Source organism: Nyctibius grandis, chromosome 11, assembly GCF_013368605.1.
Source record: "Nyctibius grandis isolate bNycGra1 chromosome 11, bNycGra1.pri, whole genome shotgun sequence".
Lineage (NCBI taxonomy): Eukaryota > Metazoa > Chordata > Aves > Nyctibiiformes > Nyctibiidae > Nyctibius > Nyctibius grandis.
The window spans coordinates 18,312,978-18,338,534 of record NC_090668.1 but is presented as its reverse complement, the minus strand read 5'-3'; the positions used below and the strand labels follow the sequence as shown (position 1 = coordinate 18,338,534).

At 43.0% G+C, this 25,557-nt stretch overlaps 1 protein-coding gene across 6 annotated transcripts in view; it reads left to right on the top strand.

The window, feature by feature from the left end:
- Positions 1-2,748: 2,748 nt before the first annotated feature.
- Positions 2,749-25,557, top strand: part of ZFAND6 (zinc finger AN1-type containing 6) — a 39,775-nt gene continuing 16,966 nt past the window's right edge. For 3 of the 6 annotated variants that reach the window (XM_068410539.1, XM_068410538.1, XM_068410534.1), the window contains exon 1: positions 2,760-2,842. The gene's annotated coding sequence lies outside the window, so the exon portion shown is untranslated. Of the gene's footprint in view, positions 2,843-5,748; positions 5,843-25,557 lie in introns of all 6 variants that reach the window. The other 3 variants (XM_068410536.1, XM_068410535.1, XM_068410537.1) reach the window with 3 other exon arrangements.

Here is a 25,557-nt window from a genome sequence, read left to right as displayed (position 1 = left end):
ATCTGGAGCTTCTTTTTGACTGCTCTGTTGAAGCAAAATCACACCTGGTAGATTGAAGTTGTTCCAGGAAGATGAACATCCCATTGCATATCAACCTCCCCATGCTTCTGGGAGTCCTATGTCCTGCTGAATATTTAGGTACTCTTAAAAATCAAAACTATTCCTATCAACTTAAGGTGGGTGAACAGCCTCTAACTCCTCTGCAGTGGTCTACAGAAAAGAGTCTTCTGTTTTCATCTGCTGGCTCAGGGTCACTTTTGACTTCCCATGTTCTTTAGCTGACTTCTGGCCCTTTCTCAGAGTGAAGGATGCCCTCCTCTGGGTGGTTAACAGCTTAGTCATTTCTCTGATTATACACTTCCCTCTTTCCTTATCCTACTTGAGTTCAGCAAGGTTTTTTAGCCTATTGGTCTTGAGGTCCTCAAATGAGAAAATTGAACACTATTTCTTCAACATTATGTCTTCCATTCACAGTGGATCAAGATGTAAATTTAATTTTTAACTACAACCTTTATTCTAGCCCAAGAACAAGCCTGGTCATCTTGTTTATGAGTTGTTTCCCTCAGAGACAGTTTGAATACTGGCTCTTTTTCTACAAATGACATAAAACCTTGTGCTCCTTATTTCCCAGTTGTTCGCCTCTTTTGAGATGTGGCGGCTTCTACTCATACCAAACATACTGATCCTGAGTGCTTCAAGAAATTTACTTACTCCAGCATTACTGTAACTGAGTTTTCTCATTTTGGCACATCAGAAAACAGACAAGCTTCATACACAACTTGAGGAAGATCACATTAGAATGTTCTGCTGCCCCCCGCCTTGACATTTGATGCCATAACTTAACATTTGTTCCGCCATGTGTTGCTGGTCAATAATGCCTGGCAGGAGGTGCCCATCTTGTTCACTGTTTGCATTTCCCTTTTTATTCCCACTGTTGTACTGCCAGCTGTTGTGCTGGTTGCTCACAACTGCAAAAGAATCAGTTGGCCTTTTTCTAAACAGACACTGTGAATGTTCCACCCCACTAGTCTGCATCTATATTTCTAATGATGAGGTGAAACCTGGCACAAAGAAAGCAGTCCGAGATGAACCAAAGGGAATTCAAGGTTTAAAAAAATCATATAAAAAAAGATGATCATGGGGAGGCTTGGTGGAATGTGATCATTACTCCCCACAGCTCCTTATGATTACTGCCAAGACCATGAAAGCGCTCCAAATAATGTTGTGGGGAATGCTGTGATACCCACATGCAATGCAGGTCATCTTCTGTTCGTGCAACCTGGCATTTGGAAGACATTGCATCAGCGAAGACAGCCAAGAGTGAATAATCTCTACCAAAATAGCTGTAAAGCTATGTTAGCACTTCCATGCTGGTTGTTCCATCATTTTCTGGTGCTGATCCAAGCTCAGATATTCAAACCAAAAAAATTAGGGGACTAGTTCCCATTAAGGGCTTTTGCCAGGTGTATGGATCTGCCTACTTGGCTCACAACGTTGGTGATAGTGAGCTTTTACCAATGGAAGATCTCTGCTTGGACTTTATCTTTGCTGAAATCGTTATGTGTCCTCTTGCAATGCCTTCCTTAGGATAGTCTCAAGTTTCTCTGCTCAAAAAAGACCAAAAATTTTTAAATCTGTTCACTGTTCCCCTAGGAAATGGAAACATGTTTTACCCATCCTCAGCTTCTCTGGCTTCCCTTGAGCTTCACAACTGCTCACTTTTTTTTCCTCCTCCAAAACTCTCTACAAACTCAGCTCACCTCCTGGCAGCTCCTCCAGTCTTGGCCTGCTCCTCTCCACTACCCACAGATAAAACTCCTCTCTTATTTAGCTTGTTTCATCTCTTTGGAATCCTGTCCTCCCTTCCTAGCTGCTTCAAGCCGCCAAGTCGCTCAGCATCCTTAAATCTCACCTTTAAAACCTTTCTTCATGGTATAGTTTACAGCTGCCTGTGACATTAGGCGAGACTCCATATACCAGGCGTGACGTGACGTTCTGTGTAAAAATAAGCTGTGGTGCATTGTCTCAGAGCCCCACAATGAAAAAAAGAAAACACAAACAAGTCATGTGACATTGTAGATAACAAAAGAGATTCAAAACCTGCAGCTGACTTTTTACACGGGATGTAAAGCGAGTGACTGGCGAGGGGGCTCCGGGTGATGAACAGACCCCCCGAGCCGCCCGCAGCCCACCCAAGGGAAACCCGCTCTGACAGAAAAGCTTTTCCTTCACGGATTTGAAACACCCCCCTGGGCAGAGGGGGTGGCGGTAGGCAGCTACACAGGATTTTTACAGAAAAATTAATTTATTTGGGGAGGGGAGGGAGGGTGGACGACGACGTGCCAAGAGACGGCGCGGTGTGAGGGGGCGATGTCCTCACAGGCTGCCTCCCGAAGGCCGCCGCAGGCCCCGGCCCCCAGCCTGAGGGGAACAACCCCCCCAGCGCCGGCCGGGCCACCCCGCCTGCCTCAGGGCTCGCCCACTCAACCTGCCCAGTGCCGGCGGCAGCTGCCCGCTCGCCCCCGGCCGCAGCCCCGCTCCCAGCCCTACGTTCGCCTCAGGTCACTCGTGACGGGGTGAAACACGGGACGGGCTGCTGTCCCTTTAAATAGCATTCTGTGGTTCACGTCGCCGCCGTCTCCTTCTAATAAATAGTTGCAGGCCGTAGCACCGCCTCCTCCTCCTCGCAGCCTCCCTTCCTCGGCTCCGCCAATCAGCGCCCGCCCGCGTCACTGAGGGCAACGAAACACGGAGAAAGGGGGAAAAAAAAGTTTGGTGAGGAGCGAGCGGGGCCAGGCGGGGCCGGGCGGGCGGCGGCGGGACGCGGCGGGCCCGGAGGCAGGTGAGGGGAGCGCGGCTGGGCCGGGGGGCGGCGGGCGGGATGGCCGGCCGGGGGCTGGCGGCCCCTCTCCGCGGCGGGGCAGCTGGGGCGGCGGCTGCCCGGTCTACCCTGGGCAGCGGCGGGGGGGGGCTGAGGGGAGGGTTTCCCCCGTCCGCCCTCCCGACCCCCGCACCCGGCGGGCCCGGGGCTGCGGGGCGGTGGCAGGGCCGGGCTGGGCCCAGGGCCCCGGAGCTCTTTTTTCTCCCTTTTTTGGTCGTTCCTTCCTCCTCCCCTCACCCCCCCCTCCCCCGGCGGGCAGCGCCTCGCTGCGTGCGCAGGAGCCATCCCAGGGCAGAGGTGTTTGTACTCGTGTCCTTGGGTGGAAGGCGAGAGGCAGCTTCCCGGCCCGCCGCCAGCCCTGCGCCGGGCCGGCGCCCGGCCCCCGCCGCCGCTGCCCTCCCTTCTCGGCCCCGCAGTTATTTTAGTTTGGCTGGGAGAGGCCGGCGGGGGGTGGGGGGGATGAGGCGGCGGGGTCGGCCTGCCCGGCCGGCGGGTCTCCCAGCTGCTGCGGGGGATTGGACTTGACCTGTCGGCGGTGCCCTGTGAGCGGGAGGGCTTCCCCCCGCCCCGGGGTCGGGCCTTCCCCCGGGCCGGGGCTGGCTGCTGCGATGTCTGCGTCTGCTCCTGGGATAAGTTCGGTGCAGCGGTTTTGGCTGGTCTGGGGACAGGGGCACCGTGCAGTTTGCGTTATGGCACCCTTCCAGTTAAACCAAGGGTTTAAGCCCACACAGTCTGTCATCTTTTTGCGTTTCATTGTACGAAAAGTTATTTTTGTTGTTGTTCTTGTGTTCAGTGGGGAACCCTGTGAAGTTTAGCCTGACTTACCTCCTCGTAGGCTCTGTAAAAGCCCTGGCGTGATAGATAAGGGGTGTGAACATCCACTCTTGTTTCCACAGGATGTTAGGATGGGGAAATATTAAAATAATAAAAAGCACTTATTATATTACTGCCAATAACAATGACAACAAAATACAGAAGCTTCCACTAAATATGCTGATGTAATGTGGAGGCATTCGACAAAACCGGCAGTAGATACTTCTCCCCCTGCATGGACTGACTTAAAGTGCACCGTTGTGTTCTGAAGTCCATTCCCTGGATGTTTGTCCAGGCTTGTCCTGTAATAGATGTTATTGCATAAGAGTTACGGGGAGTAAAGAGCGTGTTGAGTTTCTTTCATTCTTCTAAGGATCTATGCTCTCGTGTTAACTATGCCAAACTGCGTACTCTGAAGAGAGAAGGGCGCAGCTTGGTAAGCTGCCCTATGAACTTTAGGGGGAAAAAAAAAAAAAAAGAAGAAACTATTCTCTTCCTCCTTCTGCTTCCAAGCAAATGATTTTGTCTGATGTCATCTTAAATAATTTCTTTCACAGAGTGCTAATCCTCTTCTGAGCTGTGGATGATGGTAACTCAATAAATGAGGAAGCAAATATGTCAATTCCTTCCTTAGTCCCTTTCCTGTGTCTCCTTTAACTTTTATAGCTTTGCTCTTTGAATTCTGCCTGATTTGTTTATCTAGTGCTGAGGTACCCAAACCTGTTCTTTGTAATATCACCTAACCTAGAACAAGAGGACTGGCTCTTATCTGATCTGTCATATATTTGTTCAGGCCAAAATAACTGTGTTTTGGGAGGATTTTTGTTCCTTATGATACCGAATATCAAAATTGATGATGTATCAGTGGCATCATTCCTTGGGTTTACTACTATCCAGATAGAGGAGAGGAAATTCCTCACTACTGCAGAAACTATCTCCTGTGTGTAGTTCACAGGATGCCTCTTAAAATATTTTTTGTCTTACAAAAGTATGAATCATGTTAAAATAATAACAGATTAAAATAAATTTACTTCTTGACTAATTGTGAATTTATGGCAAAAATGAAAAACTTTGTTTGTTACATAATACACTTTTAAGAGTCTGATCTAAGAATGTAAGTTTACACTTCAACTTCTTGTTACTTGATGGTCTCAGATGGCACAATCAAAACCTTACAGAAATAGCTTGAAAGAGATAGTGGCAAGTTTCACAAGCAGAGTAGCATTAACACAAACTACTGAAAAGTTGCTATGGTTACAAATAAAGGTAATCCCTGTTTCTGTGAAAGTGTGTCCTTTTGTAACAGCTATATTAATCAGTCAGAATTCTGAGGGAATTGTAAGTGTAAAAACTTCTGGCTCCATTTTCTTGGCAGCTAATAGCTATGCAGCTATTTTTATTTTTTTTTTTTAATACTGAATGGGCTATGACTTGCATTCAAGATACTTGATCTAAGCTCCAAAGAATATTATAGATTGATATAAATGTACTTGGAACATGCTGAATTCAGTGGAAACTAGTATGCTTTTTTTTCACCCAAAAGATAACTGATGTCAAGGAAAAGTCTTTTTAAATGTCTAGATCTTTTCTCAAGGACTCTGACTGAAGTGAGTGATGTGGCCATCTGTCACTGGAGTCCTTGCTGGTACAGCTGTACAAGATGTAATTCCATGTCCTGATTGAAAAAAACAAACAAAAAAATCCCAAACAACAACAACCCCCCAAACCAACATGGTAACTGCTGAGAGTGATTGAGACCTGTTACGGATGTGCAGCTTTATAGGCCAGCAGATAACAGGGGAGGCAGGGGGGAAAAAAGGCGATTCTCTTAATGGATTATACCCTACATAGAAGGAAGCAGTTGGAGTTTAACATGTGGATGAACTTTAAGAAGTTGTCAGGGTAGCTAAGCTTTGCATGGTTTGAGATAGCTGCTAAAACTTCCAGGGGAATGTGTTTCTGTCTGGTGCATTGGTAGTGCTGTCCAGACAACTAACCAGTCCTCTCTGATGAAGACCCAGTATTTACCACATGCACCTTTGTGTTGTTTCCAGACTTGATTATTGCAGTGCAGCAGTACATCTTGGATTGAAAGCAGCAAGAGAAATCTCAAAAGTTCTTCAAGGTTACTGAAATCTCATCAGTCTGGTATGTTGCTCTCCAGACTCCTGGAATAGCAAGTTGAATTCTTTGTATGTGAGGGCCTCCTTAGTTACTGCTAAGGATACTGAAGTTTTTAGGACCTTGGCTTTTCATCAGCAACTGCATTCTCGGGAATTAACATGCTATTAAGAACTATGCAACTATATATTGCTGGAGTTGTGTAGATGATTGTTTTTGGTAGTGGTGTTCGTAGCAGGACAATGAACCTGCACTCCAGAACCTTCAGTCAACATACACTCTGAACTTGTTTTCATCTTGTCTGGAAGTTCCAGTTACTTCTGCAGACTTATAAAACTAAAGTCAGGTTGGAAAGGAACTATTGCTAATTGACTTTCTAGAGACTGCACACAGATGTATTGAAGAATGTATGAGAATATGAAAAGGAATGTTTCTTTCATCATTCAGCAAATTTTTTTCCCCCTGTTCTTATGTAGACATGGCTCTCATGAAGTTTGTTGTTTAGGTTTTTTAAAAATCGATTACTAATGTCTGAAAATCATTTCTCAAATGCCAAAGTTCTGAAATTTCTATACTAATACACTTTTAAAATTGATAGATTTGCAAAAATATCTTCTACAGCAAGGTTATGAGAACTATTGTTTATAAACAGGATGCAGCATCTGAGGGTGAGAAAGGAATGGGAAGCTAAATATTACTTTTAAAGCTGTCTCTAATAATAAAAAAAGGTAAAAGAGCAATACTTAATAAATAAAAAAATCAGCACATGCTGTAGTGCTGACATAATTGACAAACAGAGGGTAAAGTCCTTTTCTACAATGCAAGTTCAGTATGTGTAGGCAGCAGTTCAGTTGCTTTGCTACTTATTAACATGTGCAGAATCCAGGAGGTATAATGTATTAAAGACTGTAAAAAACAGGTGCAAAACTGTGAAGAAAGCTCTTGTGATTCACACTGATCTGTTGGGAACTGGACAGCAAGTAACCATCTCTTAATCTAATCCCGGAACAGCCATCACATGTAGCTTTTGATCACTGCTATTCTGGTCTCTGAACTGGTGACTTAAAGATGAAAGGCTCTGTTCTTGATCTCTTGAGCTGTCAAGTCCTCCAAACTTGCTGTCTTCTGTATGTGTAAGATTACCGAACAAATGGCCTTTTAGCTGTTCCATGATTACAGTAGTCAAATGAGAGTCAGGTGCTTTCTCTTGTAACTGTCCTCAGTGCAAAGTTCAGTGGCAGCAAACTGAATCTTTTTTACATTGCTATCAAAGCTTCCCTGTTTAATGTATTTGCACTGCAATCTGCTATTTTTGTTTTTCCTGCCTTACTATAGTTATTGTAAGAGTAGCAAAGGCATAACTTGAGCCTGGACCTTAAAACAGTGCCTCTGCGTTTTCTTCAAAATGTGTGTGTTTCAGGGAAAATAGGTGGCTTATGTGCAGAAACTGAGCTTATAAATTAGGCTTTTTAAAAGCAATGCTATTCAAGTTGCTATCCCATGCTGAAGGAGACCTAGTGAAATAAATATTAATGTGCAGATTCCCAACATCTAGATACAGATGTGTTTACCCATGATTTCTAGTCCAGTGAGGTAGGGTTAACTGTGAACCTAGTTTCAATACCTCACTTTACAGGGTTTTTTTTCTTTTTTTTTTTGTCTTCTGTGAGGAAAGCAAATTATTCTTGGGGCATTCTTAGTAAGATAGTTTTGTGTTCTGTGGGCTTTTTTTTTTTTTTTTTTTAATGAGATGAGGTAAGGAAATCTAGGAGGTCATGGAGAATCTGCTTTGCCATTGCCCTTGTGTTCTGGGTAAGCCATGCTCTTGCTTATCAGAAGCGGGCCAAACTTCTGCCAGATCAGTGACTTGGAGACAGATGGAAGGGTCTGATGAGCACCAGAGCTGGGCTAAGGGAGTGGGCCAGACTGTGTGACTGGGAGGGGAAAGGTGGGGAGAAAAAGGGATGAAACTTCTCCCATGTAGTGATAAGGAGCTGCTAGTTGCCTGTGTAACAGAAGCATAAGCTGAAGTGTGGGATGTTTGATGATAAAAGTTATTTTTCATCACCGTTGCAGTTGGGAGGTGGCTAGACTTCTGTGGTAGCATATAGAGCTGGAGAGTTTTGAGGTAATGTGCTTGTTTTTGGGTTTTTTCCTCTCTTGAAAGTACCCAAACAGTAACACTGACTTTGAGGTTGTCATGTCCTCTTCTAGCGCTAGGCAGTTTGGTTGATAAGACTTGTGACTTCTGCTATTGTTTTTATGGGCCTGAAGTTAATGTGCTCTAAATTGAAGCTTTCCAAGATTGGTTACTGAGATACTTAGCGGATGCTTTACTGGTATGTTTTATTTGCATGAATTCTTGGTTTTGATTGCTTAGGTAGCGTTTGGTCAAGAAAGTGTCACCTACATGTGGCCTCACAGTTATCCTCAGGGGACCTGATCAACTTCTAGCAGTACTGACTCTTGCAGGGCACTGTATTCAGGTGCAAGGGTTAAGGTCTGGTTCTTTCAGCTTGTATTTTAGGTTCTGTAGGGGAAGTTATGTAAATCTTGTTAATTCTGTTCTTGTAGTGTTTCATACTTACTAACTTACAACTGTACAAATTGCTGCTTTTCAGTCCTATTTGGATTTGTGGTGTGATTGCTCTAAAATAGCAGTTAACACAAAATGTGCTATTTGACTGTTTTAGAGGAATTAAATGTCCTTCCTGAACATGTTTTTTATGCTCTTTTTGGTGTATGTATCACAGCTCAAGGGAGTACTTAGCTGTAAATATTTTCCTGGCGTTGGGTGGTATTTGCAGTAAAGCAGTATGTTAAACTGTCTTGGACTTGATTAATTTACGTTAGGAAAGTTAAAACAGATACTCGCTTTGTGGTATGGGTGGTAGGTGAAGTAAGGGAAGGCAGGCTGCTCCAGCGCTGGCTGGAGGAGAGGTGGCAAGAACAGAAACGAGGAGTTTTTCCTCTCTGCCCCTGCACAGTACAAAAACAACCCAAATGTGCTTACGCTGACAAGTGCAATATCTTCCTCTAGCTTAATATTTTTAGTTATTTTACACTAAACACATGAAAATGTTTTATGTAAGGCAACCTTGCTAACCAGATAGGTCTTGTGTAACTATGATGATACTTTGTGGGTGCAGGAGGGAACACTGACTGTATTCTGGCTCTTCCCCGTGTTGCTTGTTTGGAATGGGGCAAGGTTTTTCTCAAACGAGGTGTCATATCTGCACTTGTGAAATACTTATTAAGCCTTGTTTTGTTTTTACTCTTCTTGCGTGTTCCAGGCTTTTCACTTGATAGATGGGTAGGGAACTGCATCAGTGTTTACGTTGAGGAAAAAGAAACGCTTTTGATCTAAACGAGAGGTTTTTGTCTGGCGTTGAGAGGAAGCTGCCCCGTGAGAAACGCGGTTGGCTGTGGGAACGTGAACAGTGTCTTGCAAATGTGCTCAGCCAAGTGAAGCCTGAATAAGCACGGAAAGTTTCTGTGGCAGAAGCCGTGGTACCTTGTGAGATGGAGACGGTCGCTTCCTGCGGAGCTCCTCTTCTGCTGACTCACGCTTTACACGGGTACACGAGTCCTTGGGACTGGCAACCCAACCTGTTTTTAGCCGGGGTTACTAATTTGTATCGTGTGCCCGGCTTCCCGGGGTAACTCCTGTCACTCTTCAAAGAGTGGATGGGCTCCAGACCCACATCTAATTTTATCCTGTAAGCAGAGCAAGCGGCAGTTGTGTAAGCGCAGCGGCAGAAGCGTTTCCAGCCCGCTCGGTGCTCTCCTCCCCTCCGCCTTGAGAGCAGGGCGCTGGGCAGGGCTGGCTGCCCCGCGGGGGCCGGTGCTGCCGGGAGGCGCGGAGGGGCCGCCGGGAGGGGCTGGCCGGCCGCTGCCGCTCGCACGGGCACTCGCTGGAGCTCCCTCGGGGCGACGCGTCCCCGAAGGTTGTCGTTTGTCACAGCCGGGAGCGGGGTCCTGTCCCTTTAAGAGCCAGCTGGCCCAGGCTGTTCTAACCTGCCCAGCCTAACCTGCTAGCAAGGAAAAAGTTCTTTAAATAATGGATACGCCGCTCCGCCAATCGGCGAGCGGAGCCTGGGCTGGAGGGGCGGGGCTCCCTCGCCTCGACCAATAGGCGCGGGGGAGGCGGGGCTCCGCGGCCAGGCTGGGTTGCGCCGAAGTGCAGCTCCAAGTGAAGTTAATCTGGGGTGAAGCAAACAGAAAATTGTGGAGATTTGGTTGGTAGGAATTTTCCGGTTCTAATCGCGGCGTGTGGCGTTATTTCGCCCTCTGGGGCAGCGAAGTTCATGTGCGTGGGGCTTTTTTTCCCCCTTGTTTCGTTTTCTAATGATGGCAGAATATTAACATTTATGCAGGGAAGCAGAACAAAAGGGCTCTTTAGGCAGGAAATAAGGTGCCGAGAGGCTCAAACTTGACCGAGTTTCTTTTGTCATCTGTTGGCTTGCACCGGGGTTGTGGGGTTGGTTTTTTTTTGCGTGGAAGGATCGAGTCGTTCCACCTTATTTTATGGAGAAATGTTAATTCTAAAATAGCGAGGATAACGCTGCTGGTTTGGAGTTACACAATGTTACAGGAAGAGAGCTGGGTTTTAACTCTAACTTCCCTGATTCTGATGAGATTTGAGCTAACTAATTATGACAGCTGCTGTGGGATTATTCAGTGATAGCATTTGCTCCAAGTCATTTGTCTTAAATTGTCTTTTGTTGTATCACTGAAGGCTGCTGTGCTGTTGTCTGTATATTTGTTCTTGATGAGATGAATGTATCACAGGTCTTTAGCTTTTAGAACAAAGATATGTACAAATTATGTAAAACGCTGCAATTTTTCTCTTCTTTTTTAATCAGTTTTGCAGAGTATCTGGGTCTGTCAGAGCTCTGATTACAAACACAAGCAGGAAAATTGTTATTGCCCTGTGTTGCAGCTACTCCCCTCCCAGCCAAAAAAAAAAGGGGGGGGGTGGGGGCAGATCTTTTTTTTTTTTTCTTTGGAATTGGTCAGAATCTCTTTTGAATCCTGTATTGCCTGATCATAGCAGGTGTTTTCCTTGAGGGAAGATTATTTTCAGTTTCTGTGCTAGGTTTATCATATATGGTATTTTTAGTGATACCTTCTGCATCTGAAGGGTCTTCAGGAAAAGTACAATTCGCCATGGGTGGCATGGGGTAGGGCGAGAGGGAGGAGAGCAGGAAGGGGTGAGTCAGGAAGCAGGGGTCTTCTAACGAGTGTGAAGACTTTCTTTTGGTTGTCATCCTTTCTGTATCTTTGACAAGTATGTTAGATGAGGCCACATACAGAACAATGCTTTCAGAGTGGTGAATATATTTTCTTAGTTCCCTAAATATTTCCTGTTTTTAATAGAAACACTTGTGTCTATATGCAGCTGCTTCTGGGAATTGGAAAGAAATACTCATGGCCCTAATACTTGTTGAATCTAAGGAGTTTGGGGTTTGTGTGATTAGTCAAGATGATAGAAAGAATGGATGTGAAAATTGAGCAACAATCTTCCAAATGACAGTGGAAAGCAATTGCTTAGACCTTTACTGAATGTAAACAAGTGTGATTATTAAAGTATACCTCATTCTTCCAGTTTTACATTGAGCCTTTTTGTTTTCTCTCAAAATGCTGGGTATGGATTACTTTTATATATGCAGAGTGTCTTGACACTCTGGCATCTTGCCATGCTCCAGTGGCTTCTAGGTCTGAATTACTAATTCACTCTTGCTATCTGTTTTTATCTGTTTATAGCATTTTTTTAATGGTCTAGATTGTATTTAAACCCTGGAAATACTACTTTAGAAGGAGCAGTGACTATATATGGTCTTTTAGCTGAGGGATGGGCCAGATCTCATGTATCAAGGGAGATATTTAAGACCAGGATATATAAGTGTTTAAGTACATGGATTTTGATTTCATTTCTTAACTTACAAGTGATGCTAGGTGTAGACTGAGTGGCTAGATCAGATGTCTGAGGTGAGGGCAAGAAGAATAGTATAGTTTGCTATAATTTCTGTAAACTTACGTTATGAGTATGTGTATTAGACTTGCTTAAACAAAAGGAAACAAACTTAGGTATTTGTGTGCTACTAAATAATGTTTAGCCAGAAGCTGGTTTTGCTTAGAACAGGAAAAAAGTTGAATACATGAGGCAACTTGGTTTGTATTGCTTAATGACTGGGTAGCCATTCTTCTTGGGTCCACTCTACTCCCCAACTTAGTTAAGAAAGACACATTATCTGGGACCAATTTTCCTGATTTATTCAACACAGAAGTGAAATGCTCAACTCTCTCACCACATGTATACAGTTCTAATGCAGGCTGTTTGTAGAAAGCAAATCTGCCCTAAAGGATAAACATACCACTTTGCTGGCACAGCTGTACAACTTCTGTATTCAGGCTACAGCAAATGTTTCTTGCCTGCATTCAAAGCCGTCGCTGGCAGGACCTGTGTTGTCCCCGCACGACAATTGGTTGTTCCAGCATTTCTTGTTCATAAAACCTTCTCCTGCACATGCTCCATCTGCGCATCTTAAACACTGTGAATGTGTTGTGTGCTGTGGGATTTATGTGTCTGCTTCTTGTGCCAGGATGGAATACACATCTCTGATGTGAATAGGAGATTCTTAAAAGTGATTATAAACCTGTGTACAAAATGCAGGACCAGATTTTATCTCCCCTGTTTATGAGGCAGAGGGAATCTGTGCTCTACGGTCCACCGACTGCTGGTGACACTTCCCAGTGTCGTGAAGTGGGTGGCCCACCATGTGCTGGGGTGGTAACACCGTGCTCTGCTTCTGTTTAATACTACTTAGAGAAGGCTGCACGCCTCCCGTGGGACGAGCTCTGTAAAACATGCCTGGAGCCTTAGGGAGGGCAGACGTCCATCCTGTAAGCAGCGACGTGGGCTTCAGATCCCTGCTTGTTGAGTGCCCTCTGCTCCACGCAAGGGGCCTCCTGCCACTTCTCCAGCAGAGTGGGTCGTGTGAGCGCTGGAGGCAAAGTCAACTCGGCTAGCTTAAGTTGTTTTAAATTAGTGGCTCGAGCCAACCCAACTGGCTCTTTTCCTCTCCTCTTCCTCCCCCTATTTCCCAAGTGGTTTAGTGATCATTTCTGCTAATTGCTGTGTGCCCAAGGCAGAAGGGAGTGGGGGAGAGGAATAATGTCATTTTAGAGAGTTTGAGCTATATCCAAAAAGGGACTTCTGCCCATAGTTCTAGACGTGGGGCTAGGCCTGTTAACTAGTTGGCTTGCAGTTTCTAGAAAGATGTCTTGAAGGGGTGAGCTGAGGAGCTGTTGATCATTACAGCCAGGCTGGTGCAGGGAAGGTTGGTACTGGAGGCACAGCCTCATGCAGGCACAAGAACTCCTCACAGAGATAGTTGGCCTCCTGTGGTGTGGAGCTCAGTCTGGGTGGGGCAGGTGATCTGGCCAGTGATGTTTATAGTGTAATAAGGTTTTGTGAAAATAAGCAGTTAATTACACATGACCTGCAAAGGAATAAAAATAGCTTGGATCTGTTCTTGTTTTAAAATCCATTTAACAGAGGCATGAAACATTTGGGATTTTTAGACCTTGGTGGGTTTTTTTTTTACCTTTAGAAATATCGGAACATTAAGTCCTTCTTCCCTGTTCTTGTTGGATGTCTCAGATGTGTCATAAGCTTCTCAGCCCTTAATTGAAGGGGTGGGGTGATGTATTTTTAACAGATCCCTTCTTCCAACTGTGTTTATAGGGCTTTTGAGCTAGATAGACATTAGCAAAAACAAAGCTTTGACAGTACAAAAATCATTTCTCCTCAGTCAAGTTGTGTTTTCTTGCTCATTCTCCAGTTGTTGACAGAAACTGAGGTTTTTTTAATTTGAAAAGTAACTTTTTTTGCTATTAAATATGCATTGAGAAGCTGAGTTAAATCCTAACTTGATCCATCTTCTGTTCCATTTAGATCTACTTGAGACAATCTTTTGAGTATTACTGAGACAAATGAGCACTTGTGTTTGGCTGTTTCCTAAAAATAGCTCCTTTTTAAGCAGCACTTTTATTAAACACACAGCGCTTCCTTTAACTTCAGCAAATCTTGCAGAAGCTGAAACTGTCTCCACGCTGAAGACCACCCCTGCTCAGCCATTCTGCCCTGTCAGGATGTGTTTGCATCACAGGACTCTAACCTTCAGGATATGGTATTTGTCAGTCTGAAATATAATAATCCTGTATCTGGAGAACTAAACTATAAACAGTGTGGCTGACTTGGCAGGCCCCAGCAACCACCTGAACAGTTTAACTAGCCCAGGGTTTAAGACAGTGCTGCACTGGTGTGTCCTGTGATTCATGATGCTAGTGCATTTTTATCTGTGTGAAGGATTAGAGAAACAAATGTAAATTTAATAATCAGATTGGAGTGGGAGCTTAATAGCAGTATTTTTGGGGATAGAAGTGAGGTGCTTTCAGCTTGTTTAAACGTTTTGTGTTGGATGTGTTTTTTTTTTAAAAACAAGGACTGAAGTTTTCACCATTAGCTTGAATAAGGCAGGAGGCTAAACAGTTTTGGGGTGTGTGCCATTGAATATAATTGGGCTGATGAAAGCAGAATATTACATGGGGAAGGCAGGTATTTTCCACTTAAGACTTTAAATTATATTTGGAGGTGAGAGGCAAGAAAGAACCACTGATTCTGCAGGCAAAAGTGCAGAATTTCTGTACCTAAATTGGACATATTTGTGCCTTTTTACACAAAAGGCTATCTGTGAGTTAGATTGTCAGGAGAAAACATTTTAACGAGTGTTGATCATGTTGTTTTTGGGGATGGGGTGGCAGGGGAGACATGAGACTACAAAGAAGGATAAAATGGTTTCTCTACTACCCCCTGTATGAGTTTAAGATGTTTTTCTAAAATTATACATAGAATCAAGGCCTTAATGCAATGTAATGTTACCATGTTACAGAATGTTTTCTGTGCAACAGAATGACCTTGCATTGGAATCTGCACCATTATCAAGGTAGGGGCAAAAGTGGCTGTGTTTTGAGTGTTAAACTGAAACGTTTGGAAGTTGTTCTTCCTGCCTAGCTCCTTCAGAATCAGGTAAGAAGCTTAGAAGGTAGCTTTTGTTGCTGACACAGGAGAGTTTTCTAAGTGAACTTCACCGGACTTCTTATGTTGGGATTATGCTATCCAAATATCATGCTAATATGACGTACTGTTGGATATTGGTGTTAAGTCCTTGAATAAAGTGATTCTGTAGGTATTAATTAGAATTAGTTATCAAACAAATGTTATCGTCCTGGTGAAAAGTAACTAGAGAAGTAGTTATTTTAGTGTTTTATGATATCAAAAACATGTGATTACTAACTTGCAAAGAAAAAAAAATGTGGCAATATGGAAGGACTTACCTGGAACATTTTTTAGGGAAGAGACTTTAGAATTGCACAATAGGATTGTTTTGGATATTCAGCATATTTTCCTGGGGTTTGTTTAAAGTAGCCTGGGAGAGGAGGAACGCAGCATTAGTAACTATAGGTCAAGGTAAGTGTATTATTAGTTACATAACAAACAGATTGTCAGCTGAGTGTGACAAACCATGCAGGGGCTGAGACTAGTGCTGAGATCAAGGAGTATTTGATTTGTTGTGGACTGGCCTGGCAGCCGTGCATGAATGTTTTTGCCTTCCTAATAAGTCTGGTCAAACTTGACTTATTGCTTTGTTTGCGATTTAAAACTTCTGTGCATAGCAGTGGAGTAACTGAGTGGCTTTAAATTTTTTTTTTTTTTTGAAAACAACAACAAAAAAAATCTGATTTCACGTGCTGGTCACTTAGTTGGTTGTGCTGCCTTCCTGCATTTGCTTTTCTCTAACATGGTGCATATGAAACTTTTGACTGTTAGCTGTGGTCTCTCTTACTGCAGGGATTAGCTTGTTATTCTGCAAAGTCATAATGTGACTGTGACCCATGGTCTTAAGTTTATACCTAGTCATTCTGTATATAAATAAATCCCCGATTAGTTGCTACCTACTTATCCTTCTGTCTTCTACCTCAGATCCCCCACTGCACAATCAGAATGCTTGAAATATCAGTCTGCTCTGTTGAGGAATACCTCTCTCCTTGCTGCAGCTCTGACACCTGAATTTTTCAGAATGTTAAGGCGTGAGGTGAAGAATTTATTGTATGGCCCGATAGCTCTATCTGGTGAACTTACGCAGGGTGGCATATACAGTGTAAGATGTGCATTGCAGTGTTGCTGGGTTTACTTAAGCAGTGTCAAATTAGTTGTTAAAATGGGAAAGTCTTCTCTTGAAACCCAGGGTTATGGGTTAAAATTAGTGATTTTTAGTGTAGGGGATACAAATATTCTTCAACAGTAGTGTAGGGTTTTTTATCTTCACAAAAGGAGAGTGAGACAGATTTCTTGGAGACAGTGTTAGGGCGTTGGGCTTTTGTTTTTCAAGCCATAGCAAGGACGTGGTACTTGTGGAATTAGCCTGGTGAAATGCAGCAGCTGAAGCTGCGGTGCCTGTGAATGCATCTTTAGGCCAAGCTGAAGGGCATTGGTCTTGCTCATCTCTCCTCTTGTTTCTGACCTTATACCATGATAAAAGGGAATATATCATGCTCTTTTTCCATTGTTACTTGATAGAAGCCCTGTTGGCCGGTGTTTGTGAATGGAAGGGAAATAGCATCGTGACAGAAAGCCACACCTTGCTGACAGTTGAGGTTCGATATCTTGTGAGCAGATTTTGTTCCCTATTCATCCATTCTAAAATGTGATACGGGCTTTAATATGCCAAACAGAATAATTGAAGAGAGATCTGGCTTGCATTTTTGATGTTTGTCTATTTCTTCTTTTTATCATGAATTTTCCCTTCTCTAGAAAGTGCTGTTACTCTGTCATGTGTTGGTCTGTTCTCTGGCAGAATACAATCACTATGGCAAGAGAATAAAAAGAGAAGTCAGATGTACTTAAAGAGTTATTGTTCAAAATGCTTCTAAAAATGCAAATTTCTATGATTCTGTTTATGTGGCTTGAGGAAAAATGGGGAATCCCATGGCACTACTTACAGCTTGTCCTTTTTGGATACAAGTCCCTCCCTTAAAGCCATTTATGGCTGTATTTTTCTGTGTAGAATTGTAGAAAGAACTCTGTATAAAGGTACCATCATAATAAATGGGGAGACAGTGGCATCCAGCCATGCTATTTTTAGGCTATTGTGCTCTTAACTTGCTGATCTAAGTGTTCTGGACAGTAAGTGTGGGAGACATTGTACTAGAAATGCATGCTCACGTGGGTGAATCTTGTCTGAAAACAGAATGAATAACAAACTTGGGTATCAGAAAGGCCGTTTACAGAGTTGTACCTGGAGTATTAGTAGGTAAAAAGGATGCCCTGGTGATTAAAGCACCGTGTTTGCAGTGCAGACTTACTCAAAAGGTATCAGCTCTGGCTTTCTTGTCAGCTGAGAAACTGAAATACATGCAGGCTGTTCTGTATGGGCTTAGGAAAGAAAGAGAAAAAACCCGATTTTCTGTTCCATGATGGCAGTGGGAAAAATGCCAGTTGTCCTCAATCAGGTTTCTTCCAATAGTTTTTAAGCTTTTCCTAAAGAGTGTAATGACCTCTCGATCTGAGCAAGTGGTGTAGTTTAGAAACCTTCAGAAAGGAGAGTGTCTCACACTGCGAATTTCTGATCATTCCTTAGCCCCTTATCTATTAATCTGACACTATCTTGGATAGTTAAGGCTGACACGAGGCAACTCTTAATTTTCACTCTGACCCCTTGGTGATGCATGCATTTTTCCTTGGCTTGCACTGTGAGTGAGGCTGTGCCTTGGAGTTCAGTTCTGATACTAACTAGGTAGTTTCACCTTCCTCCAGCAGCACACTGTTAACTTGGACTCTCCTGGCACAGAGCTGTAGAGCTGCACCGTAAACCATATACAGAACCAGTCCAAGCTTTTGAAGAATGAAGTCTTCAAGGTAGATCAGTTCCTGGCCCAGCAACACTGTGACAGAAGTATCTAAAGTCCCAAAGGTTGCACTTGGACGTTGACACGTTGCAGTGTTTCAGGCAGTGTAAGGTGACTGTTGAGAGGAAACTAAGGAAAGATGCAAAACTTCATAGTGTGACCAGTTGGTATATTTGTATCTTCAGTGAAACTTGACTGTATATGAAAGCAATGGATAAATATCAGTTGCCCAGCATGGTGGCTGCTGGTCAACTTTATAGTATTTTCCTATGCTTTGTGCAGGGTGATAGGTTTTAGTATTTAGACATCTAGTAACTTGTTTGGGATCATGTAACCTGGCTTCCCCAGTGACTGAAATAATAATCAAGGAAAAAAAAAAAAAAACCCAACAAAAAAACCTCCTAAAATAGCATTAGGGTTAAAACAAAGTAGCACCTTTGAGTTGTTTGGCTAAATTTAAGTGCATTGCAAAAGATGAGGAATGCAGTTTTGCCACAGGGAACGTTATACTTACACATCTTCTGCTGAAAACTTGTCCTTAAATACCCCCTTTGTTTGGTCAGGCTTTAGCTTTAGGTTGAGCTCCCCATCAAACCGCAGTAAGGGTATTGTATAATTTTGAACACTTAAATTAGACATAGTGCATAATTCTAAATAGAGCAACACATCATGCATGATAATCACAGTGTTCTCAGAAGTTAAGTTGACTTCAAGATGCCCTAGCCAGAAATGATGATGATGCTAGTTTTATTTATTAACAGTTAGGAACCGTGATATTAGAGCAGGACCTCCCTTAGCATTAGGCCGACGTAGAACTGTAGCATTATAAGGTAATTCAAATTCTAGAGAGTGCTGTTTACAAAAAACAAATTATAATGTGTTTTGTGCTTACTGTCAGTTCTCAGCAACAGGTGTTTTGTTAACAAGAAGTTGTCTATTTTGGGAACTCGTGTTAAAGCGGCTTTTATCTCTCTGGGTTTGATATGCTTAAAATAAGTGAAACTTATGCTGTATTGAGAGAAGATTACTTATTCACTGAAGCTCAAAAGAAGCGATTACTGAATCTATATCTGTTCTTTCAGTAATTATATGGGTAATCTTGTGTTTGAATCCTTCTTACAGATCATTTTTCATCAGTTTGTAAGGCTAAACCTGTTCTAAAATACAGTATCAAAGATAGTTTATGGAGTTGCCCTCCTTCTGCATCCCTCACACTTTGGTCTGGTATCTTAAGGGAATGTAGAGAATTTTAGAATCTCCTGATCCTAATTTTACACAACCTCTGATTTCTGAAATGGCCAACTTCAATATATGATGCCAAAGAAAGCAAAATGTAGCCTTGTCTTGTCTGTTTCAGAGTAGCTTTCTTATCTTTTATAGAGCATTTCAAAAGAAGGCATTTCTGTGATCTGACAGATTTCAAGTCAACTCTGAATTTATAGGGTTGTGTAGAAATACAGAGAGCAGCTTGAGGATTCCTGCAGCCTTTAGCTTAGGCACCTGAATGCCAAAGTACAGCTATGAGGTGGCACAAATTCTAGAGGAAAGCGAAGGGCTCCTCAAGCAGTATCTGTAACTAGTGCAGCTCCACACTGCTTCAGCTACACATGATGGAAACTGTGGTTTGTGTGAGCTGACGTAGCAGACTGCTGACAAACAATTATTGAGATGGTTTGATTTTTTTTCTTATGGGTGTAACTCCTGAATTTTTATTCGCCTTCAGCAGAGACGCTGGAGCAAGCACTACATAAAAGTATGCTCTTATATTAGTAGTTGCATGTCCTATCACAAGTGTAACTTCATGTAAGGTTTCTGTGGCAGTCTTGTCATAGAGACAGCCACCTTCCAAAAATGGACCTGGTGAGCCTGTCTGCCTCAAGCCTTAAATCTTGGGTGATCTGGGTAGGCTAAACTGAGTAAGTGCAACCTCACATTTTGGGAGAAAAATGCTTTGGTCTCCCCTCTGGCTTGGGTATGGACATACAGTGCTTTGGTTAGGACAACATGTCCAGTGGGGTGGCTGGCCAGTGTCCTCTCTGGATTCCTCAGATATGCCTCTTGGACATCTCTCACCATGACTCTCCCAGAGATACCAGTACAAAAACAGCTTCCTGAAACATGTGACATGCTGTTTTCTCTTGTTCACTTTTCTTGGTCTATAATTCACTCAAGAATTGTCTTTACTTTGTACAGAACAACTATAGTTACTGTGTTGCTCTCAGTGCTTTTAATGTTTAGCTAGTTATCTTTATTTGAAGGTCCCTGTTGTGTTTTGCTGTAAACAAGCGTGTCCAGCTCCAAGGCTTATTTGCTGTTTTTTCTCTTGAACCCAAGAAGTGACTTTTGTGGTGTGTGTGGGTGGGTTTTGTTTTGCTTTTTTCACTTGCATTCAGGTTGACCTCTCCAAAAAGGCAGCTTTGTCAGCTTAGATTTTCTGATAGTTGTGACTGAAGAGACGGAAACTTGGAACATGCTAATGGTGCTCTTTCTGAAAGCATCTACGTACTTTTCTGGGCTGGAGTTTCCTGGATTAACTGGGGTTGCCTACAAATGTATTGTGCTGCTGGGGAATAAGTAGTAAATAAGAGGCCATTATGTTTTCTAAGTCAGAAAATTGGTGTTTCCTTTGAATTTCACAAAGTTTGGATACTGTCATAAGCAAGGACCTAATTCTAGTGGTCTTGAACAACTAAGAAGTCCAAATGTAAATTCTTAAATGTACTAACAATGATAATCCTTGGCATCTTGAGTTGTATTTTGCTGCTTTAGGCTCAAATTGAAATACATGATAAATAGGAGGAAAATTCTTGAAGGCTTTATACAGAGTGCTGCATTTAGTCTTTTAGGTGCTGCAGCAGTTACCAGATGCTCCAGCATAAAGTAGTGGCCATTCCCACAAAAACCCCACCACCATATAGTGAAAGCTCTGTGTGGCAGCTTTCTGGAATTCCAACACTTTCATGAAACTCCTTTTGTCTGTACTCTGCCGCTTTGAAATCCCACGTAAACAAAACGTGATTCCTCCTACTATTCAACAAAACGTACCTGTTACATCGCTCATTATTTTTTTAGGATTAATCTTCAGTGAAGTAGTGAACTTCATGGAATTGCCCCTTTATTTGGTATGGTGGCTATACTAAAAAGTTTGGAAATTACATAAGAAAAACTTGCTTATACTTCTGGTTTTTGTTTGTAGGCTTTAAGTGATCACTGCAAGTAATTTGATGCATTTACATGAGTTTCTGAGGTACCCTGTTTTACAGCAGTTAATCTTTGGTTCTAGTAATCCGTACTTTGCAAAGGTTAAGCATGGCCTCAAGTAGTAATTACAGTTTGAAAGTAACATCTATGAATAGTGTATGCAGACAAGCATAGAAAGCTGAATCCTTATCAGTGATCTTCTTGATACTGGTATAGAATCTGTACGTCTTTGTTCTTGCCTAGTAAGACTGAAGAGGTTGTGGTGAATGTTCTCTTGTTCCTCGTGTAACCTTGAGTACAAGAGCAGACAGCTGTAGTTAGCAATATACACACTGCAACACTAGAGGCTTTGTCTACACCAAGTGTTCCTGGGTTCTATAGTGACGTAACGTTGGTAGTATGATATTCTGGCTCAGGTTAGTTACGAAAGTTGCTAATGTTTCTTCCCTTCCTAAGACCTGAACTCTCTCTTTTCTGTCCGTCTGCCACTTCTGAGATTGCACTCTCTCTCGCATGTATGGCTCTTTTTTCCACCAGTGTGATTCTTTCACAGTCTTTATGCCATCTTAAATCCGGTATTTACACTGTACAGGGAATGTAGCTTTCTTGAGCGTCCAAATTTTATTTATATTTTAATTCTTGTACTGAAGGATTTAAGCTTGCTGACTACTTAGATTTAGAAGTGAAGAAAAGACTTCTGTAACTCTTTACATCTTTTTGTAAAGTTTCTGCTAGGAGTGTCTAATATAAGTGCTTGATTTTAACCTAAAATAAGTCTATGCATGAAACGAAAATAAAAAGCTGTTCAACAGGAATAGACTGGAACATAAGTAGATATTGGATGACTTGTCAAGTGAGTAGAGAGAACATCTTATGTAAGTCTTTGGTCACTAGTTTGAATATTTTGTTTTCAATGTGAAGTCATTATATAAATTCTGCTTCAGTAGTTCAAATTGCAACTTAAAACTGTATTTAGTTGTGAGCAGGAAGAAAACTGGAGGCCTACTGGAATGAATTGAAAGCTTTAAAATGCATGGATTCTCCTGGTGCTGAGGAAGTTGGATAACTCCTGTGTTTTGAAAAATGCAGCAGCTGTGTGTTCTGCTGCTAGAGGAACAGAGAGGTCACTGCCCTTACAGATCTGCTTGCATAGTTGGTCCTTAACCATATTCACTTTTTTTAAACTCAAAGCATTCTGATGAAACTGGGTCAGAGTGTAACTACACATGTAGCTACGCTGGCAAATCTGAACCAGCTGTAGTGTTTCAGCCAGGGTGAGCTGTAGATGAAATGACATGTCTGACTGCAACCAGCAAGCTGGGCTGAACTGCAATGACTGAGGCCCCTATTCAGATCTGCCAGTTCTTCTTGGCTCCATGGCAAGTTGCTGGGACATGGTAATGCCTTAAAGCAGCTACGAGTGACTGCTCGGTGAATGTAAATTGGGGCCTTTTGGGAGAGAGGAATGGAGTAAAAAGAAAAAAGGACCGTTCTGTAACTTGCTGTTAATTTGTGAGTTTAGTGTTTTATACGCTGAGTAGTTGCAGGACACCTGAGCAGCTGTGTCTCTGCAAATTGTGCCATGCAGTGGTGTCCTCGAACACAGCCAGTGCTTGGGTAACTTCTGCAGCAAGATTCAACAGAGTTCTGCTCTTAGGTCTTTATTTGTCATTTGTTTTGATAAGCCTGTAAAGGAGTGCATTTCCTATTTATTGTTTTTTGTACCAACATGCCTTTTCATATGGTATCAGGTATCTGTACCAGTACATGCCCTAAAATGAAATGTATTTTTGTCTACGCAGCTTCATATCTTGCTTTTATTTGTGCCTGGGATGAAGCTTTATATGTTTAAGCAGCTCAAATTAGCATTTTTGCAGTTTCTTCCTTGCTTTGTTAGCACAAAGGAAAAATGACCATTAGTACTGGTGCTGCTTAAATCAGTGCTGAACTGCTTCATTATAAAGGTGATGATGATAGAGGAGGGAATATTTTAATCACTTGTTAAAAATTGGATTCATCCTTTGAGGTGAGTGTCAACTGAAATCTGTCAGTGCATTGATCTTTGACAGTGAAGAGAGTAGGTTACACTAAATGCTCTGCTTTCTTTTTGAGAAACATTTTCAAAGCTGGCATCAGTACGGTTCGAACTGTGGCTGGTTTGGTACTGCAGCTGCAGCAGAATGCTGTTTGGGTGGTCTCTTCTGCTTCAGCGTGAGCGTTTGGGAGGGATCCTTCCCATACCAGTCATGGATTTTAGGAGAGTTTGCAGAACACAAGACTGTACTTCAGTGGGGGTAGTGGATGTGAGGATCTACTTGCTTTCCCTACTACAACTTGAAGTATGAGGACAACTAGAATTCAAGAGACCTTTTTCTTTGCAGATGACAGATGAAGAGAAGGCTGGCCGCTGTGTGGGAATTTTTTTTTTATTGTTGAGAGGAGGGGTGGAAAAAAAAGAGATTATTCCTAAACCTTGTGTGTTTAATCCTGCTAAATGCTGCTGTCTCTGATCTTACTGATTAACATTTGAAGCCTATAAAGCTAGGGTATCAGTTATTTGAAACTAGTAGCATATAAACATTTTAATTAAAAGGCAGAGGAGGGGAGGGGAAAAAAAAAAAGACCAGTATCGCAGTGGCTGCTCTGTGGGGAAGGGATATACACAAGTATTTTGTTACTTGCTTTGCGGAGTATTAGAGGAGGCGGCTCTTTTCCCAAAGTATCTGATGTCCAGAAGACTTAAACTGCTTTAGTGTTCCTACAGTTTCAGCTCTGTACATTTTATAATTGGGAATGTTCTTTATATGATTCATTGTGGGTTTTGCTTGGTACAGAGAATAATTTACTCTCTGAGGATGTGCACTGGTGAGGGGGAATGGTAGGACCTGTAGCAGCAGTAAGTAGACCGTATGGATGCATAAAGTTATCTGTGTAGGACAGGAGTAACGGGAATGGATAGGCTTTAAGCACCAAATTTGTAGGAAAAGAAGGACTTACCCTGCAGAGCTGTGTGCTGCCATGCTTCTACTGGCAATAAATATTTTTGAGAAGAAAATTATCAGAGGTAATTTCGGCTTAAGCTATTTATTCCATAATCTTCAACGAAGTGGATGTTCTGGGGTGGCGTTGAGGGGGGTTGTTTAAGGCTCTTGCCCTTCCCTCTAGTATCCTTCCTTCTTATTAGTGCTTGTACAACTGGTTATACAACTATACTGTAAAGCAAAGCAGGGAACATGCTTAAAATATTTTAAAGAGTTTGGTTGTTTTTTTTTTTCTTTAAGATGAATCAATTCTGCATTCAGAGTGACAGGATGACCCTATGAATGTTGTGCAAGCACAGCTGTGGGGGAACAGGCAGAGCCCAGAGGTATTTCCAGCAGCTTTACAAGCTCTGCATTTGTTTTGTGACACCTCAAACCAAGCAGGACATATCTGTAGTCATGTTGATAACCAAGACGTTGCTGTCACTTCAGCTATGAGGTTGCTTCAAGTTTTGTACTGTAGCCAAGCTAGGAGACCAGTTTTGAAACTATGGATAGGGTATGCACTGGGGATGTATTTTACAGTAGGCTAGATGCTCAGCAAGGGCTAGCTGCCCCTGAAAAGGGTCATCCTATTTTTAGCCTTGTCACTTCCTTTGCACTGTACGTCAGTTCTCTACAGTTGGTCTTCTGTCAGATCAGCAAGCTCTCCGGTCCACCAGAATAAATATTCCTGTTTTTTCCAACAGATGGATGAGCTGATGTGACTTGAGGAAGGGGCGGGGACGCGCAGCAGGGGCCGGGGCTGCAGGGGCAGGCTCACCCCTTTCACGGCGCTGCCAAGGGTGCAGTTTCAGTGACAGCCCACCATTACTGGCTTGTGTGATGGTTGGGCTCGGCGAATCTGTGGATCTTCCCCCACGAGGAATTATGGGCAGTTCGAAACAAAAATCATTGGAAGCTGAGCCAAGAACTGGGGTGAGGGGAGGTCTTCCCTCCCCCCAAAACATCTGTTCAATGATCTCTTGCTGTTCTTGTTTGCTGAGATGGGGACAGAGTCGGGCTGCTCTGCTTGCGGCTGTTTGACTCCTTCCGTGCCCAAGTGGCGAGGAGGAAAGTCCCTGAGGCACAGGGCTGTGTCATCTTGGCCTTTACCCTCGTGCAGTGGTGGATGTGTACAGGAGAGGCACGTCCGAAGTGCGGTGGCAGGAACCACCAGTACTTGGATCTCTATTCCCTTACATTTTCAATGCCTGGTTTTGGCCAGTGGTTCTCCTAATGCTTTAAGCCTGCTGTGCTGCTGAAACGAGTGGTTCCACGTGTGTCTTCACTAGAGCCTCTCTCATGGCCAAACAGCACACGTGACAAACACAAGCTCGGAAAACAGTCTATGGTAAAACTAACTGGCAAAAGATGGAGTGGTTGGTTTGCTAAGTTTGCTCTCTTCCTTGATTCATTTCAGTGCATGTGAGCACTGAGAGGGAGGGAACAGCATGGGAGAAGGAGTGAAGCTGGGGAGCAAGAGCTTATTATACTGGTTTGGCATTCTGTGGCTTTAGGGTTCAGATAGATCAGTCCCAATGATCT